The following is a 17,978-nucleotide window of genomic DNA, read 5'->3' on the forward strand; positions in this document are numbered from 1 at the left end:
GGTCAAAGTATCAAAGATAGTCCATACTCAGAAGAAGGGAAATTTAACTATTACTCTTCACCTCAGAAGTGGCAAAGCCCTTGTGGTCATCTTGAATCCACTGGAAGAACCACTACTGTCAACCTACTAACTCTCCTTTAGGTGGCTTAATGTGGCTTTCAAAGAAGTTGTGCTTACATAGCAGGATGAGGTCTCAGATAAGGATAAGAGGGAAAGGGAGGATTAAGAAGGGAAGGAAACTCTTAATGGCAATGCTGATATGCTGAGGTTGTAGAGGTGTGTATTAGTCATATAATCAGATTGTCAGAGGAGAATTTTAGACATAGGGTAAGAGAGAATAAAAGTCCAGCGCCAAGAAAGCACAGAATATCATTGAGGTGGCCTGACTGTGGGTTTTGTACCAAGGACAGATAAACTATGAGTTTGTCCTGCATGTTTCCAAAGTCACTTCATGTTATGGTTTCTGTGGAAGTCATTACTGATATTTGTCCAATATTTTAAGTTCCTTGTCTCCTGGGTACTTGGCGATAATTTTAGTTTCCCACCCACTTTATGTTATGAGTGTCCATATGACTTGCTTTAGTCAATGAAATGTGAACACAAGTGATATGCTCACCATTGGAAAGAAATGACGAGAGAGGACCCCTTTATACACCTTGTCTTGTCCTGCTGAACAGATGTGGAAGCGTGTGTCATAATAAATCCTCCCTCATCTGGAGACTGAGTAGAATAATGAATGTCCCTCCTGACAATAGCTTTACACATAGAATAAGAAATGTGGGTGTGTGTGTGGGAAATATATGTGTGTGTGTGTGTGTGTGTTGTTGTTGTTTGTTTGTTTTGCTTTTTTTTTTTAAGTCACGGACACTTTGGATGCTATTGTTTGTTTTGCTCTGCAGTCTAACCTACCAGGTCCTTATGTTACAGTGGTATGCTGTTTTCGTGAACAAGGAGACCTCACATTCATCAGTATTTTATTAATTTCAACTTGACAACGGAGATTTGCAATCTACCCTGGTCTGTAGGTTTGGACAGTGTCAACAGGAAGTAAGTTTATAGTGAGATTCATAGCCTAGGGCACAAATCAGCCTTGAAACGCTCACTTAAAATGGCCTGCCACTGGAAGACTTATGTTCATATTTTACAGTTTTGTATCTTCTGACATTTGTTGATAAGTGAAATGAGGGCCAGAGGCTCCCCGGAGTTACTTATCCATCTGCCCCTACCACAGTCACACTGAGGAAGGCTTTACTACTGAAAGCACTGTTTGTGAATGCTGTGCGATAAGATAGCCTACCAAAGGTAAAGAACCAAAATTCCATCAAAGATAAACTTATGATTCTCTGCCTGTTTTAGGAAAATTCTGTAATGCTTTCACATCTACTTTGGGCTTAGAAACCGGATCTTCACATCTTGAACTGGTTTCCTTAGTATCAGAATAGACTATGACAGAGAGCTTAATATCTTCTACATAGGTATAGTACCCATATCAACGGATTTGTGGAAAGGAATGAAGTATTAAAATTTGCCTTTTCTTCTTTCATCTTGGTGATGCATCAGATAGTGTGTCTAGGTGGCTGCATTCTTGATAGTTATGGTAGTGTTGTGGTGTTGTGGTGGTTGATTAGTGCAAATTCTACCCTGTACTTTATGTTTTCCCTTTTTAAATAGATTTAAGGTTTTTTGTTTTGTTTTGTTTTATTTATTTATTTATTTATTTATTTATTTATTTATTTATTTTTACATGGTGAAAGAGTAGTTTATTACAAGAGATAATACACTCCAAAGAAATAGGAGTGGACCCGAGCAACAGAGAATGGCTCAAGGGACATTATTAGAAGAGAAAGTACACTCCAAAGGGTTTGGAGCAGACACCGAGCAAAGGCAAGGCTCAAGAGCCTCAAAAGGGCCTAGATTTAAGTTTTTTTTAGAAGAGTTTTACATGCATATCAAAATTAAGCATGAGGTACCCAGATCTCCTATATGCACTCTGCATGCACGTGTGTGTGCACATACAGCCTCTCTGACTATCAGCATCCCCCACCAGAGTGGCCCATTTGTTGTCATTGATGAACCTATAGGATGCATCATTATCACAGAATGTTCACTCTTAGTGCACATTCTATGGGTTTGGACAAATGTATCATGACATATATCTACATTTATAGTATTATATAGAATAGTTTCACTGTCCTAAATATTCTCTCTGCTCTGCCTATTCATCCTTCCCTTTCCCATAACCACTGGCAAAAACTGATCTTTTTACTGCTTCCATAGTTTTGAATTTTTGAGAATGTAATATAGTTCAAATCATACAATATGTAGCCTTTTCATGTTGGCTTCTTCCACTTAGTAATATCCATTCGCCTACTGAAGGACATCTTGGTTGCTTCCAAGTTTTGACAATTATGAATGAAGCTGCTCTAAACATCTGTGTGCTTGTTTTTTGATGAAGTTAAGTTTTCCACTCATTTGGGGAAATCTCAAGGAGCTCAATTGCTAGATAATATAGTTATGACAGTTCCTGTTGCTTCATATCCTCATCAACATTTGGCATTGTCAGTGTTTTGGATTTTGGCCATTCTAATAGGTATATAATTGTATCTCATCATTGTTTTAATTTTTTAAGTCTGTAATGATGTCTGATGTGGAGCATCTTTTCATATGCTTATTTGCCATCTGTATATATTCTTGTTGAGGTGTCTGTTATGTCTTTTGTCCATTTTTTGATTGGTGGTTCATTTTCTTACTGTTCAGAGTTTTTGTGTGTATATATATGTAGTCTTCTGTATTTAAGGTTTTCTTTTTATAATTTGGATAGACATATCTGTTTATCAGATATGTCTTTTGCAAATATTTACTTCCAGGCTGTGGTCTGTTTTCACATTCTCTTGACAGTGTCTTTACTAGAGCAGACATTTTACATTTTAATGAAGTCCAGCTTATTGATTATTTTGTTCATGGATTATGCCTTTAGTGTTTATCTAAAAGTCATCATCATACCCAACTTCATCTAGATTTTTTTCCCTACATTACTTCTAGGACTTTACCCTGTAATTGTATTTCCTCCTCGTTAGTCTGATGAATTAAAAGAGCTACTTTTTATTGCAATAAGTTATTAATTAATGAAGTGAAATACAGAATATTTTGAAATAAGACAAAATCCAGTGTGCTGTTCCACTCATTTTTATTACACAGCTGTTTGTTTAATGAAAAATAAATCCTTATTATGTAATAATCAACTTGCCCTACTTTTTATTTTTTAGAAAACAGAAAAAAGAAAAGTTAATGATCCTGAAATGACAAGTAAAATTATTTTATCTAAAGTGAAATTACAAATGGGGATACAATGAAATTCATAAATATCCTGAATATATTTTCGGTGTATATGTGTGCATGCAATTGCAATTGTGTATGAATGGAAATAGCTGACAGAAGTATAGAATTTTATTTATTTAACAGGATACCCTGAATTAGATCCTCATCCTTTCTCTCCATGGGAAGTGCTTATTCTTAACTTCCTTTCTCTTGCCTGCTTACTATGTAATTTAAGACTGATGCCTCCCTGTGGGAAACAATACCTGATCAGAGAACAGGTTGCATTGCCTTCTAAAGAAATTATGCCTTAGTGACTACTGATATTGCCTCTATAATAATGGAAATGTATAATTAATGCCTTTGCTTCAACAGTTCTGGTAATGAAACCACCTGAAACTGATTCAAAAGAAGGATTTAGTATTGAACCTCTCTGTCTAACTATCAATATGTTGGATTGTAGGAACCACAGCATACAAAAATAGGATGATTGGATTTTTGATACCTGGATTGGTTATTGTGCCTACAGTTGAAATACTCAATAATGGAAATCTGCCATGTGAAATCTGCCAGAGAATAAAAAGTCAATTCCATACTGGTTATATTCTTTTGTAAGTCAGGTATATCAGGCTATTCTAATTTTTTTCTTGCAGTGTTTTAGGTTTAATACATTTTTAATTTCAGAGTTGCATTTGCTTATGAGATCAAGTTCTCAATTGTGTTTTCAAAATGTATGATGACCTCAACATTTCCAATTAACGTTTTTTTGTTTGTTTTTGAATTCACAGCAGAGGCTGAACATCTGGTAATATGATTCAAATGTCCTCCATCTTCTCACCCAAGAGATTCAGTTTGACTATCTGCTATTTTTATTTTGATTCAAATTTTCAAATGCCTACTTTATTCTGCTGCAATATGTTCTAAAGGATTTGCAGTGGATGAATTGAATACATCTTTCAAGATAGATTGCTCTGCCAACCTTCAAAATATTACTGCTAAATAGAGCAATAATTTCAAAAGAAAAAAAGTGTAATGAAATGACTATGCTAATCAAACATTGTTATATTTTATAGACAGATGCAATCCAATAAAAGATTGATAATGAAAACAGGAATCCTACTTTAGTAGCTACCAGCATTAGGAATGACAACTGGATACAAAGGAGAAGTGAGTGCTTTACAGGGGAATTTTTATAAAAATAATTAAATATGCATTTTGTTAACTGTTACAACTGGAGAATACTACTCAGAATCTTCACCAGACTCTGGACCCATTGTACATGAAGTTTCTGTAATTTGACAGCCTCGCTATAGCACTTCTAGTTAGGCAAACCCTAGATAATTTATATGTAACTTTTTAGAGTGGAATGCTGGCACTGGCTAATAGTATGTTAGCTGATTGTAAAATATTTGGAATTTTGTGAGTCAGTTGATATCACATTTGTAGCTTGAAATCACCTGTAGCAGAAGTGATGACACTATAAAAAATGGAAATAGTACATCTTTTTTCTTTGTATTTCAATGTATTTGTCATTAAATATTTAGCAGCCCACAGCTCTCTCTATACCTTGATTTCTGTATTTGTAAAATGTGAATAACATTGTATCTACCACCAATACTTTTTAATTTTAATCATATAAGTCGATATATTGAAAGGTGCAGAGCAGTGACTGATGTACATTAAGCTGTATGTAAATACTATTATCTGGAAAAATGACACAATCCAAGTTATAACGTGATTAAAGCAAGCTGCAATGCATTATCTACAAGTATTCACTGAGTGCTTCATGGTGAAAGGTAGGTCCTCTGTTAGGCCCTTGGCTTAAATCAGTGACAAAAGAAAGACATCCTCTTAGAGCTTGCATTCAAGCTAAGAAAGAAAAACACAAAGCTACGTACATAAATTATCACATAATCTAAGCTAGAACTTTCAAACCTATTATTAAAAAGAAAAGAGAATACAACAAGGAGATGATGAGGGAACTCTTAAGTAGAGTGATCAGAGTAGATAGAATGAGGGTTACTCAAATTAGTTGTGAAAAAATTACACAAATACTTCTTTCTAAACTTTTTTTTCTAAAACCATTACAAGATTTAGTGAACAGATCGATTCTGATGCTACAGCTAATATCTCCAATTAACTCCGTTTCTCTGATTCTCTACTTGGCCAATTTATATTAATTCATTTGTATGACAAAGCTCTCTAGAACATCCAGTCCTAAAGCATGTAGGATTCGAATATAATATTAAACGATCTAAATACTATGAAAGACATTACTTACCCTTGACTAATGCAGTTTCATAATATTTGTGTCTTGCCAGAAGAGAGCGCTCACTGGCAATGTGAAAATTTAGTATCTAGCTAAATTAAAGGCCTAAGGGAATACAGGTGTGAAGATGCCATGGGATCCATTACTATCTCCCTTCTAATTAATATTCCCATTTCACTGTTAGCTTCTATGCAACCGATTAAACTACAGTAGTAGAAACTGTTATGATAGCTAAAAATTTTCAGGAAGGAATCTCCTTTCTTCCTTGTTTTCTAAGCCAAAAAATGATATGTGTTCTTAAGTATCTAGAAGTCAAATAATAGTTTTATTTTTAATGTGGTGCAGGGCTGGGGGGTGTGGAATACCAAGAAAGATTGAGCTAGAAGAAAGGAAGTTGAAAGAGAAATACTACCTAAAATTTAGATAGAAATACTATCTAAAATTATTTTAGAGTTATTATCATTTTTCTATATAAGTAATGGGTAACTATTTTCTAATGGGGTTACTGAGTCATCTAAAGGACAGTAATTCTTTCCAGACCTTACAAAAAGAGGAATAGTATGAAACGTTTAAAACTTATTAAAAACAAACAAACAAACAAATAAACAAAAAACCCCAAAAAACTATCATTTACTTCAATAATAGTGGCTTTCTGACTATGTACCATGTATGTACCATGGACTTCTTCTTTGATCCTACTTCTCTACATCAAAATGACAGAAATAAAAATTGAGGCTTTAAAAACAACTCTCGTAACATATTTAGTAGAAATTGATTTTCTACAATAGATTCTTACCTATGTGAGCGCTACTTAACATAAAATGTTTTAGAATAAAGATACAGCATTTTGAGTAGCAAAAAGCTATGAATAAAATAAACTGCAAGGATTATAGTAATAGAAATTGTTTCAAGGAACTTAAGAAGTAAATATGACTGCTTTGCATGGTTTTGGGATATCAGGGTAAAGAAAAAAACTTAATTGTTCTCCTTATATGTTAGTGTGAAAGCATTGCATAATACTAATCCTTCAACCATTGGATTTCTTAAAAGATATACATATCTTCATTAAATTTCATGTTAGGTATATCAAGTTGTTTTCATTATATATATATATGTGTGTATATATATATATATATATATATATATATATATATATATATAGTATATTTGTATATTTGTATTTTACGTATTTATACAAATATTTATGTTACCATAGTAAATATATTGAAATGCATATTATCCTTTAGGTAATTAATGAGGAAAATACAACAAAAAAGAAATGTAGAAGAATGCGCTAGAAAAGGAAAAAAATACAAAAATGGGGGAAAGTTTTCATGAACTAAAGTGCTATGATAGGTTTACCTTTCCCAGTCACAGATGGTTTAGTCTAGTTTCACCAAATGTAGGTTATTTACAAAATCTAAAGGGTGAGATGCCAATGAATTTAAAATTATTATTATTATTTATTTTATTATTTTTTTTTGAATTTAAAATTATTTATCGTATTTTGCCATGTGCCATGTATAACGCACATGTTTAGCCCAGACTTTCAGGGGAAAAACATTTTCATTTTCATTTTTTTTTTTTTTTTAAGATTTTATTGGTGAAGGGGAATAGGACTTTATTGAGGAACAGTGTGTACTTCCAAGACTTTTTTCCAAGTCAAGTTGTTGTCCTTTAAATCTTAGTTATGGAGGGTACCGTTCAGCTTCAAGTTGTCCTTTCAGTCTTAGCTGTGGAGGGCGCAGCTCAGCTCCAGGTCCAGCTGCTGTTATTAGTTGCAGGGGGCGCAGCCCACCATCCCTTGCACAACTCGAGGAGTTGAACTGGCAACCTTGTGGTTGAGAGCCCACCTGCCCATGTGGGAATCAAACCAGCAGCCTTCGGAGTTAGAAGCATGGAGCTCCAACCGCCTGAGCCTCCGGCCGGCCCTCATTTTAATTTTTAACTCAAATTTTTATTTGTTTGCATTTAGATACTTGTTTTTTGCATTATAAAGGAAATTTAGCATTCATTTTTAACGTATTATTGTACAATAAATTGTATGTATCAAATAATTACAAAACACAAGAACAGACAGAAGGTATAAGAAATTTTATGTACCAGTAACAAATTTAGGATATTTACACATCATAGAAGGCCAAGAACTCTTCGTCGTTACAATTTCGTTGTAAGTTCAACAAAACCAATTATCGTATTCCAGGGTATTATTTTGCATATGGATATTGTTATTGATTTCTACAGTTACACTTTTAACTCATAAACATAAATAAAAGAATTGAAAACATTATATAGATACAGAAGTAGTACTACCCATGTATAATGTGCATCCTTATTTTTCCCCTCACAAATTTGGGCAAAAAAGTGTGCATTATACACGGCAAAATATGGTAAAACATTTTATTTATTAATAGTTAAAATTATACATAGCATAATTCAAACTAAACACATTACAGTCACGCTCCACCTAACAATGGGGATACGTTCGGAGAAATGTGTGTTAGGCGATTCGGCCCTGCCAGCATCACAGAGTGCACCTACCCAACGCCGGATGGTATAGCTTAGGCTGTAATTGCTGGAGCTGAACTTTTATAAAACTGGGATGGTTAGGCCTGTTTACACCAGCATCACCACAAACACCTGAGAGTTTGGCTTTTCTTTTTGTGATGCAAAGTACTCATTTAAGCATTTAAACATGCACGTCAAAGCTGGCTGTCTGGAATAAACCCATTTGTAGCCACAGGACATGTAAGGAGCCAGGCTTCCTCCCCACACTGAGGATCCTTGGTTTTAGAAACCTTGGTTATGTTCGATAACTGACAATTTGGGGTACTTAGTTTTTTCCTCTCCTGGCACTTTAAATTCCTGCTCTTATGTTCTAGATTCTCCAATAAAGAGTGAGGCTGCGAAACCCTTGGCGCCACCCTCCCCCGCAATAAAAGCAGAACGCCAGGCCCACGTGTGTGCACCTGCTCTCTACTCACCACCTCCCTGCGAGGCTCCTGGCGGCGCCCTGAATGCTCCCGGGTCTGTAAGTAATCAACTCTTGTTTTCTTCTAAGTGTCCTCCTGGTTATCGCCGAAGGGTGTCCTGCCATCTTCATAAGAACCACGAGGCTCAGACCAGTCCCTAACACCGGTTTATAAAGGGGAGGTGTCTGTGGGAAGCTCATCAGGCCCAGATGAGCGGGGAGGGTAGGGCATTTATAGCTGTTCCCCTTACTATGGGAGACTGAGCCAGCCTCAAACAGTAATGCTTTGTGCTATGACGTAAACAACGGCTATGATGTCACTAGGTAATAGGAATTTTTTAGCTCTATTATCATCTTATGGAGCCACCCGTCATCGTATTTGGGGTCCATCACTGACAGAAAGGTCATTAAGCAGCGCATGACTGTATTTACATGATTGAGAGCAGAGCCCAAGGGCCAGACTGCCTGGGTAGATTTCCTATATAACTAAGATCTCTGCATTTTAATTCCCTCTTTTATTAATATAAGATGGTCATAATGATAGTAGCAACCTCATAGAATTTTTGAGAGGATTAAGAGGAGATAATTTTAAAAGCCCTTTAGACAAGTTACGTTAACATTAATAAGAAGTATTTGATCTTACTTTAACCGTTTGTGATTCAGAAAGTCAAAGATGCTAATTTGAAATTATTTCAATTTTTGGTCTACTTGTTTCCATTGGAGAAAAGAGGGAAAGAACATCATTGTCTGCACTTACAAATATAAGATTATCATATTTCAATCCCATGCTAGATACTGTAATTCAGCTACTCAATTTCCATCTCTTCTGACATTGAAAATTATTCTTGAAAATGAGTCTAAAAGTATTGTTTTTACATATTTAGCAAATGATTCAAGATCCATCAAACTGTTTTATGTCATCGAAATCAAATAGCTTAGAAAAGTATGCCTGTAAGTTTTTATAAAATGTATATGTGTATTTTTAGATGTGTGTTAGTTTCCTAAGGCTGTTGTAACAAAGTACGACAAACTAGGTGGTTTAAACAGAAGAAATTTATAGTTCTGGAGGCCGTTAGTCTGAGCTCAAGGTGTGAGTAGGTTTGGGTCCATCTGAGGGCCGTGAGGAAAGCTCTGTTCCGTCTCTCTCCTAGCTTGTGGTAGCGTCATGCATAACTTGACTTCTAGATGGTGTTTTCTGTGTGTCTTCACATCATCTTTCCTCTGTACATTTCTGTGTCTAAATTTCCCCTCCTTATAAGAACATTAGCCATTGGACTATAGCTCTCCATAATAAACCTCATCTTAAATTGATTATCAGCAAAGTTTTTATTTCAAAATAAGATCACATTCACAGGTACTGGGTGCTAGAATGTCTATCTTTTGCGGGAACACAATTGAACCATACCAATATGCATCATGCTTTATTGTTTTAGCAACAAAATATAATTTCAGTGAAAAACATTTAAGTACACTCTCCATATCACAAAACTAGAAGGAAAATGAGTTTCCTTTTAGAAGTAATTTTCTCACTCATGGTTAAAAAAATCTCATCTTTACCTTGAAGAAACAGAGTAAATGTGTTCTTGTTTTTTTGTTTGTTTGTTTGTTTGTTTGTTTTGGTTGTTGCTTTGTTTTTTAACACCCACTAGAAAGAATACTAATAGTAACTACTTGTCATCATAGAGTCAGCAAATTTGGAAGTACGTTTTTGTATGAATGGAAAATGTACAAAATATACGTACAGAGAGATTTATCATTAGTGAAGACAGATGTCATTTTACATTTCAAATAATATCTGTAGATGTTTTGCCTGAGTTATTATCAGATATAACTCACTAGTTATCATTTCTACTTCTTAATATGACTTATACAATACAATTTAGATCAGGACTTTAGAAGAAAGTTTAGTTCTACTATTTTTTTTTTTTTCATTCTGTACTTGGGTTTGCACTATTTTTTTATGTTTGATGTGTGCTTCCTTGCCAGAAACCTAGGAAGAATTTTGGACAAATTGTAATGGTTAGTTTAGTCAACACTAAATAATACAATTCAAATTATATACAAACTGAGTGAACACCCACAGCAAACCTGTGTATTTTGGACATTAAAAATAATAACAACACTACAAGTTCTGATATTTTCTTCCCAATGAATGGTATTCCCAAAAATATAGATATCACATTTTGGATTCTGAGGCAAGAGGAGTTTTACAGGTTACATCCATACGCACCAAGTTCTGTATGTGTGTAAGTGTAGGTCAAACAGAATAAGTGTAGGTTGTCTAGTAGCATCATTGGCAGCCACAAGTGTTTTTTCGGACTGCACATTGAATGTGTCACAAAACCATTAAGGATGAATTAAAAAAACACCAAATAAACAATAAACGAAGAGTTTTGAGCTCCGTACTAACCAAAATACACCTGAACACCTATATTTCCGTAACCTCTTTTTATAACAGTTTTTGTTCACTAACCTAAACTAAAGAGAAGGAAAATGAGTCCCTCAAACATATCACTTCAGGAACACAGCAGGCAAGAATTCCTTTCAGGTTCTTTCAGTGTAGTAAACAGATTTCCCCCATCTTCACTTGCCTCACAAACAGCTATTTTTAATCAGCTCCTGAGTTTTAAGGCACTGGGGGAATCATTTTTTTTTTTATTTTTTTTTAATTAAATTTATTGGGGTGACAATTGTTAGTAAAATTACATAGATTTCAGGTGTACAATTCTGTATTACATCATCTATAAATCCCATTGTGTGTTCATCACCCAGAGTCAGTTCTCCTTCCATCACCATATATTCGATCCCCCTTACCCTCATCTCCCACCCCCTACCCCCCGCCCCCGTTACCCTCTGGCAACCACTAAACTATTGTCTGTGTCTATGAGTTTCTGTTTCTCATTTGTTTGGAATCATTTGATTTTAATTGTTTTGTTTTCAGGTCTGCTGAGTGCAGATTTAAAGCCAGAACTCTTGTCATGCCTGTGTACGTGAAGTCATTCTGAAATAATACAAAGCTCAGTGAAATGTAACGAAAAATAATTCTGACCCCTTCACTTAGCATGTTGATGTGCTAAACAAATTTGAAATCATAGTTCAATAAGTCATAAAATATGAAAGTACCATGCCAGATGTCTCATCGGTGATCTTAAGATATGGGTCCTACAACCCAATGTGTATATATATCTATCAAAGCCTCGGGACACTGAAAACACGAGAAAGAAGCATTATGGTACATTTATCATTTATACTGCTTGTGAGGTTAGGACCCCTCGCTTTCTTCTGATGGTTCCACTTGAGTGGTGTAGGGATAAATGTAGTTCAGTGCTCCTTCGCCTTCACAGTCATGCATTACGCTGTAACAGATTTCCCAGTGAGAGACACTTTTCACACTGGCAGAAATGAAATATGTGGGACTGCAGCAACACTGTGTGTCTTATACAGTACGTTTTCTTAAACTATGCACAGTGCGTAGGTGATGGTGATCCTTTATGTAACATGTAAACAATAATTTCATGTGCTTTCAGAGTTCCCTCTGGTCACATTAATATTTGTAGAAACTCTCAAGCTGACTTTACCAAATACATCAAACAGATGTCAGAGAGCATTCATTCAGTATGATTGCTGGATTTCAGAATTATTGTGAGCTATTAGCCATGATTCAGATGCCTTAAATGTGGTCAAAGAAAAGAGAGGAAACAAGTTAGCATTTTTCCTTGGGAACTGCTGCCTGAAAACAGTTTCAGTTGTTTGCATCTTTGATGTATGTTGCTGAAGCCTTCTGGTCTTCCCCAGCATGTGTTTTCCACAAAAGCCCCAAGAGTCACAGGAATCCTTGTACATACAGAATGCCTGCGTCAGGTTGCTAAGGGGACTTTCCAACCTCACTGTTCCCCTGGGAAAGGGAGTCTCCCCACTGAGATTTATTGGGGAGTTTCTGTGCACGAAGTGCATCCTCGTTGCAGTCCAACTCTCTTGGTATATGTGTTATATTTTCCATTCAGTTCATGGGAAATAGGCATGTAAATGTCATCTCTGCTGTTGCTGTGAGAGTTCCAGGACTAATTCTTCTTTAATTATATGAAATACGTGACTTATTTAAAGGTGGTTATGAGACCAGGAAAAAAAAACAAAAAACATAACCTGGGGTTGGGAGGAACAATATTTTCATCAGCAGAGTCTTCTAATAACTACCAGATAGATTTGTATTCAGTTATTTCAATGGGGGCTGGGAGAGCAAGGGTCTCAAGGGTTTTCCATATACCATAAATACATTACTAGGACATTTTCAGGAAAACATAGAAGTCTGGTTCAACTTACTGATGTTATTGATATAGCAGCAAAAGAGATTTCTTTATTTGTCAGGTGATAATTACAGTGTTTTGTTTTTTTTTAAATGTTTGACAACTGTAAATACATGCCTGTGTCATAAAAAAAAATACTGGCAGTATCTTTGATATCTTTAAATTGTACTATCAATGCACTTTTGTGCAAATATTTTAAAATAAAATTTATTTCTGGCTATTTTAAATAATATTAACTCATAAGATCTTTAGCTTTCTCTCCTCTTTATTTTATTTTTTATATGTAATGACAGCAGTAAGTATTACATCAAGGAATACCATCTGAGAGCAATACATCCTCCATACTGTCAGTGCACTCAACACAAACCACTCTTTTGATAATATTTACAAGTTTTCTGTTATTGCAAGACTTTTCTTGGGCTATACAATACTAAAAGAACAATTTCCAATACATTTTTATTTATAGACATTTGAAATTTTTCTATGTGCAAAATGTTGAAGTACAATATATTAAATATATAATCTTTGACAAAAATGCTGACTAATGAAGTTTATTCCCTTAAAAGGAACCCACTTCAGAAGTTCTTTCAGTGAAAAATGTACGAGATTAATTGACACAAATGTATTCATTGAACTGATTTAGATCTTTTACAGTGTCAATCCATTGTTCTATTTTATCTTTTGGTGCACCAAAAATGTAGCATTGGATATAAACTTACAGTTTAACAGGCACTTAAGAATGGCCCATTTCCCTGAAAATGAGTTAGAATATATTAAATATCGTGGGCAGCATTGGGAAAAAATATATGTAAACACACCTCAATGATAGCTAACAGATATTTACTCATAAACTCTTGTTAAACTGCATATTCTTCTTTTTGTACATTTCAGCATGTGCTTTATTTCACAATAATAATTTCAAAATCTGATACAAGCATATTAAAGACATGTTTTTTCTTTTACATTGGTCCAGATTATCCTCATATTAACCTCTTAAAATAATTGTATGCTAGCTTGTCTAGCCACACTGACTCCCGTCATGCCCCCTTGTTTGAATTGATTTTTATTAATTTCAAAAAAATATTTTTTTGAGTATTTTCTATGGACAGGTACTGGAACCATGTGAAAAGAGTGCTGATTAACACTGATATGGCCCTGTCCTAATGCTTATCATTCTGGTGACTTTGGAACATTTGTAAATTTTAGGAAACTGATTTTTAAAAATGTTTATAGATAATAGACTGAAATGCTCTACTTTTTGAGAAACTAGCTATAAAGGATCCTCATTTTCACCTTATTTCAGATCATATTAAATTCTTTTCAGAAGTTTAATTTGACAAATATTTGAATATGAATTATGTAGTCACAAATTTAATTTATTTGAACCATTATTTATTTTTTTAATTTCTATAAGTTCTAAGGCTTTACCTAGTGCTACAGCTTTTTCTTATCAATCCAAGTGCTGATGTGACTTCCACCATGAGTTTTGTTATTTTGTTTTGTTTTTAAGATTTTATTGGGGAAGGAGGGGAACAGGACTTTATTGGGGAACAGTGTGTACTTCCAGGCCTTTTTTTCAAGTCAAGTTTTGTCCTTTCAATCCTAGTCGTGGAGGGTGCCGTTCAGCTTCAAGTTGTTGTCCTTTCAGTCTTAGTTGTGGAGGGTGCAGTTCAGCTCCAGGTCCAGTTGCCATTTCTAGTTGCAGTGGGCACAGCCCACCATCCCTTGCGGGAGTCCAACTGGCAACCTTGCAGTTGAGAGCCCGTACTCCAATCAACTGAGCCATCTGGGAGGCAGCTCAGTTCAAGGTGTTCAATCTTAGTTGCAGGGGGTGGAACCCACCATCCCTTGAGGGACTCGAGGAGTTGAACCAGCAACCTTGTGGTTGAGAGCCCACTGGCCCATGTGGGAATCGAACCGGCAGCCTTTGGAGTCATGAGCATGGAGCTCCAACCGCCCTTGCCACTGGGCCGGCCCCACCATGAGTTTTTATTTAAGCTGCTCTGTCCCTTGCCTTAGAAATGCCCCACTGCGTTCCTGACGCTGTGCCCTTTTCCATTATGTTTCTCAAGTCAATTAGAAGGTCCTTGAGATGTGTTAAAGAAAAATTGAACTGGACAAATTGAACTGGTAAGGAAGACTTTATTCAGGACAGTGGTAATGAGAGTCAAGACAACTCAACTCCACTGAAACAAAAGGCAGGAGAGTTTTTGTGCCTGGGATGAACTATTGGGAAAGAACTGGAGGAGGGTAGTGGAGAGGTTGATCAATCAGATTTGGCCATCTGTATTTGTTAATTGGTGCTCAGCCAAGTTAGGCTCCCAGTCTTCCACAGAGATCAGGAAATAGAGGCAACAGTTTTCTTAATGATTACATCTGAAAGCAATGGCCCCTACATCCTAGAGAAAGGCATTCTGGGTTGTAAAACTGGCCACAGGTTGGGAGAAGAATTAAATCTTAAAGTGTCACAGAAATGATTTCAAGTTTCCTAAAGTAAATGCTGTAAGAAAGGGAAGATCAGGGACCTGTAGTCAAGAAGAAACCGGTCTAGAGTTCAGTCAAGCGGAAGGGAAACTTAAGACACTCTAGTTCGGATTCCATAATGGATTATATCATGTCTTTGGAAGCATCCCTCCAAAATGGTTAACGTCCCCTTTTGCTCTTAACCCCAACAGTTCTGCCTGACTTTAAGAATTAGAGAAAGGCCAAATTAGTATTATAATTTTTAAAGAAAGAAAGGAAAAAAAACTCAGTGTTTCAAAAGGGATACCATTTGATATTGTTTGGAATAATTTCCTCACAGAGAAAAATTATAGCAGAACTAATTGTTAACTACTCAATATTTCTACCTCTTGATTAAAAGCCGAGTGTGAAGTTCCTTTTATAATGTGGAATGACATTTAGAAATATAAACCATACTCTGAATCAATTGTTTTTCTTCTTTTGTGGAAAGACTGTTCTTTTCTAAATGTATAGGAATTACGAAGTCATTTTCCAAATCCCCATCTTTTATGTCAGAAGCTTTAAGAGAAGTTCTATAGGCCACAAGGAATTAGAAAGTCGGTCAGTGGGCACTTCAGAGATAGGAGATTCAAAATTCAGTGAAGGTAGGACAGTGTATCTAACAAAAGAAACACAGGTTACAAGAAGGAAAATCTGTGCATTTGATACAACAGCTCATTTTCTTCAGGGAACTGAATTTGGAAAGCAAGGAATTAGTGCTTATTATACCGGAAACCTCAGAGACTTATTCCATATCTCCACAGCAATTAGGCCAGTACAGAATAAATAATATACATTGAACACAGGTTGATTTTCTTGTCGCTAGAACAATGCAAGGCTAAATGTGTTGCTAAAGACAAATGTTAATGTAGAAGTGATTTGGGAAAATAAACAACAAAACGATTCCTATTATTGAGATACAACACACAAAAGAGTAATTACTGTAAGTAAAAAAGAACCTTAATGTCACTCACACATTTGTAGTAAGGTAAACAAATATTGTTATAACATTGTAGGATCAAGAGACTAATAAGAATATTTATGTTTGGGTATGGTGCCAAGTAAATAAATTCTGTAAATCTTATAACAAAACACCATATTACAAAGTAATAGATGATGCATTGGAGGTCTGAGGATATTAAATAACTGACTAGTAGTCACAACACTAACATATTTGTGTTTGTTATTAGTACCTCGTTGAAATGAACTTTGGATATGACATTGAATACCTTGCTTCTTTGAGTTCCAACATGTAGAATATTTATCTTCAAGACAGAAGTAAATCTGAATAGTGTTAAAACTTGATGTGGAAGCCTTTCTCCTTTCTCTCATATCCTACAAAAACATTTCATCAGTTCTTCTTGATTCAACAGTCAAAATATATTCAAATCCAAATTACTTTTCACCGTGTTCTCTGGTACCATACTGTTTAGACCCACCATCACCTCATACTTAGATTAACCTCCTGGCTTCTTCCCCCATCTCTAAGGCCAGCTGCACAATTTCTGGGGCCCAGTGCAAAATAAAAATATAAAGAAAAGGAGGGAGAAAGTCATCTTGGCTTTCCCAAGTGAGCCTGATCCCAGTCAACAATGTACCATTGGAATGCAGCCACGTCAATTAACTACTCAGACAATATGGGAAGAATGACATAGCAAACACAAACATTTGTGAGAAATAATGCATTCTTACTGTTCTAAGCCATGACTATTATTATTTTTTTTAATGTATCAATAGACAAGACAGGGATTTTTCTAGGTCCAATAGCTTTTTTTTCCATGAGAGCTTTTTAAAAAACCCCTTCGATAAAATAAATTTTCTCCCTATATCTTTGAAATTTTTATTTTGCTACATTACATGTTGCTCTAACAAATTGTAATCATTGGGGGGAGGGGGACAGGTGAGAAAATTAAAGAGTAGCGGAATGTGTGAAATCCCAAGTGTTTTCTATTCTGTTTTGTTTTTATATCTACCAATCCAGAAAAAAGTGTCAGAGCAACTTTAGTAACTTGACACCAAGCTTCTCTCTCTCCTTTTGATCTCTCTTAGTAGAGTCTATTGAGAACTGAATTTTGAATTTAATTGTTTCATTACCAATGAGAATTTTCTCTATTTCAAAAGAAAAGGGTTTGAGAAACAAAATTCTGAGCCTGTTTGAGAAATTTGTTCTCTCAAAGGGCCTGTATCTCTTCTAAAGCCAACAATTTGATCAACATTTAAAAAGGAAACTTTACAAGGGTTTTAAAGTGTGAAAGTGATTTTACTGCAAACATATTTTTCCTGAATTTGAAAGAGAATCAATTGGTGAATGTTATGATCAGCCCCCGACAGTACTTCTCTTTGTTCTTTAATTTCATGCTAATTGACAGGTATTATAAAGAGCTGGATGAATCATCCTTTACAACACCACTTCAAGTGCTGAAAGAATGAGTATGGTGGTGGGGTATTATGACATTACTTTTAAATCGACTGGAAAACATCAGTAAGCTTTTCCTGGAGCATTTAATACTATTTATTTTCATTTCACTTTTAACAAATAGTTCCATAATGTATCAGAAATATGTCCTGCATCCATTTTTAATGTCAATTTCTTTATACACAGTATGCTTATATTTGA

At 35.2% G+C, this 17,978-nt stretch overlaps 1 long non-coding RNA gene across 1 annotated transcript in view; it reads left to right on the forward strand.

The window, feature by feature from the left end:
* The first annotated feature begins 1,164 nt into the window (after positions 1 to 1,164).
* Positions 1,165 to 17,978, forward strand: part of LOC148755295 (uncharacterized) — a 116,792-nt gene continuing 99,978 nt past the window's right edge. Inside the window, exons 1-2 of the long non-coding RNA XR_016018827.1 lie at positions 1,165 to 4,482; positions 8,467 to 8,615. This is a non-coding gene — a long non-coding RNA (uncharacterized LOC148755295). The remainder of the gene's footprint in view (positions 4,483 to 8,466; positions 8,616 to 17,978) is intronic.

This window comes from Rhinolophus sinicus, chromosome 15 (genome assembly GCF_057876585.1).
Source record: "Rhinolophus sinicus isolate RSI-liver-muscle chromosome 15, RSI-T2T, whole genome shotgun sequence".
Classification (NCBI taxonomy): domain Eukaryota; kingdom Metazoa; phylum Chordata; class Mammalia; order Chiroptera; family Rhinolophidae; genus Rhinolophus; species Rhinolophus sinicus.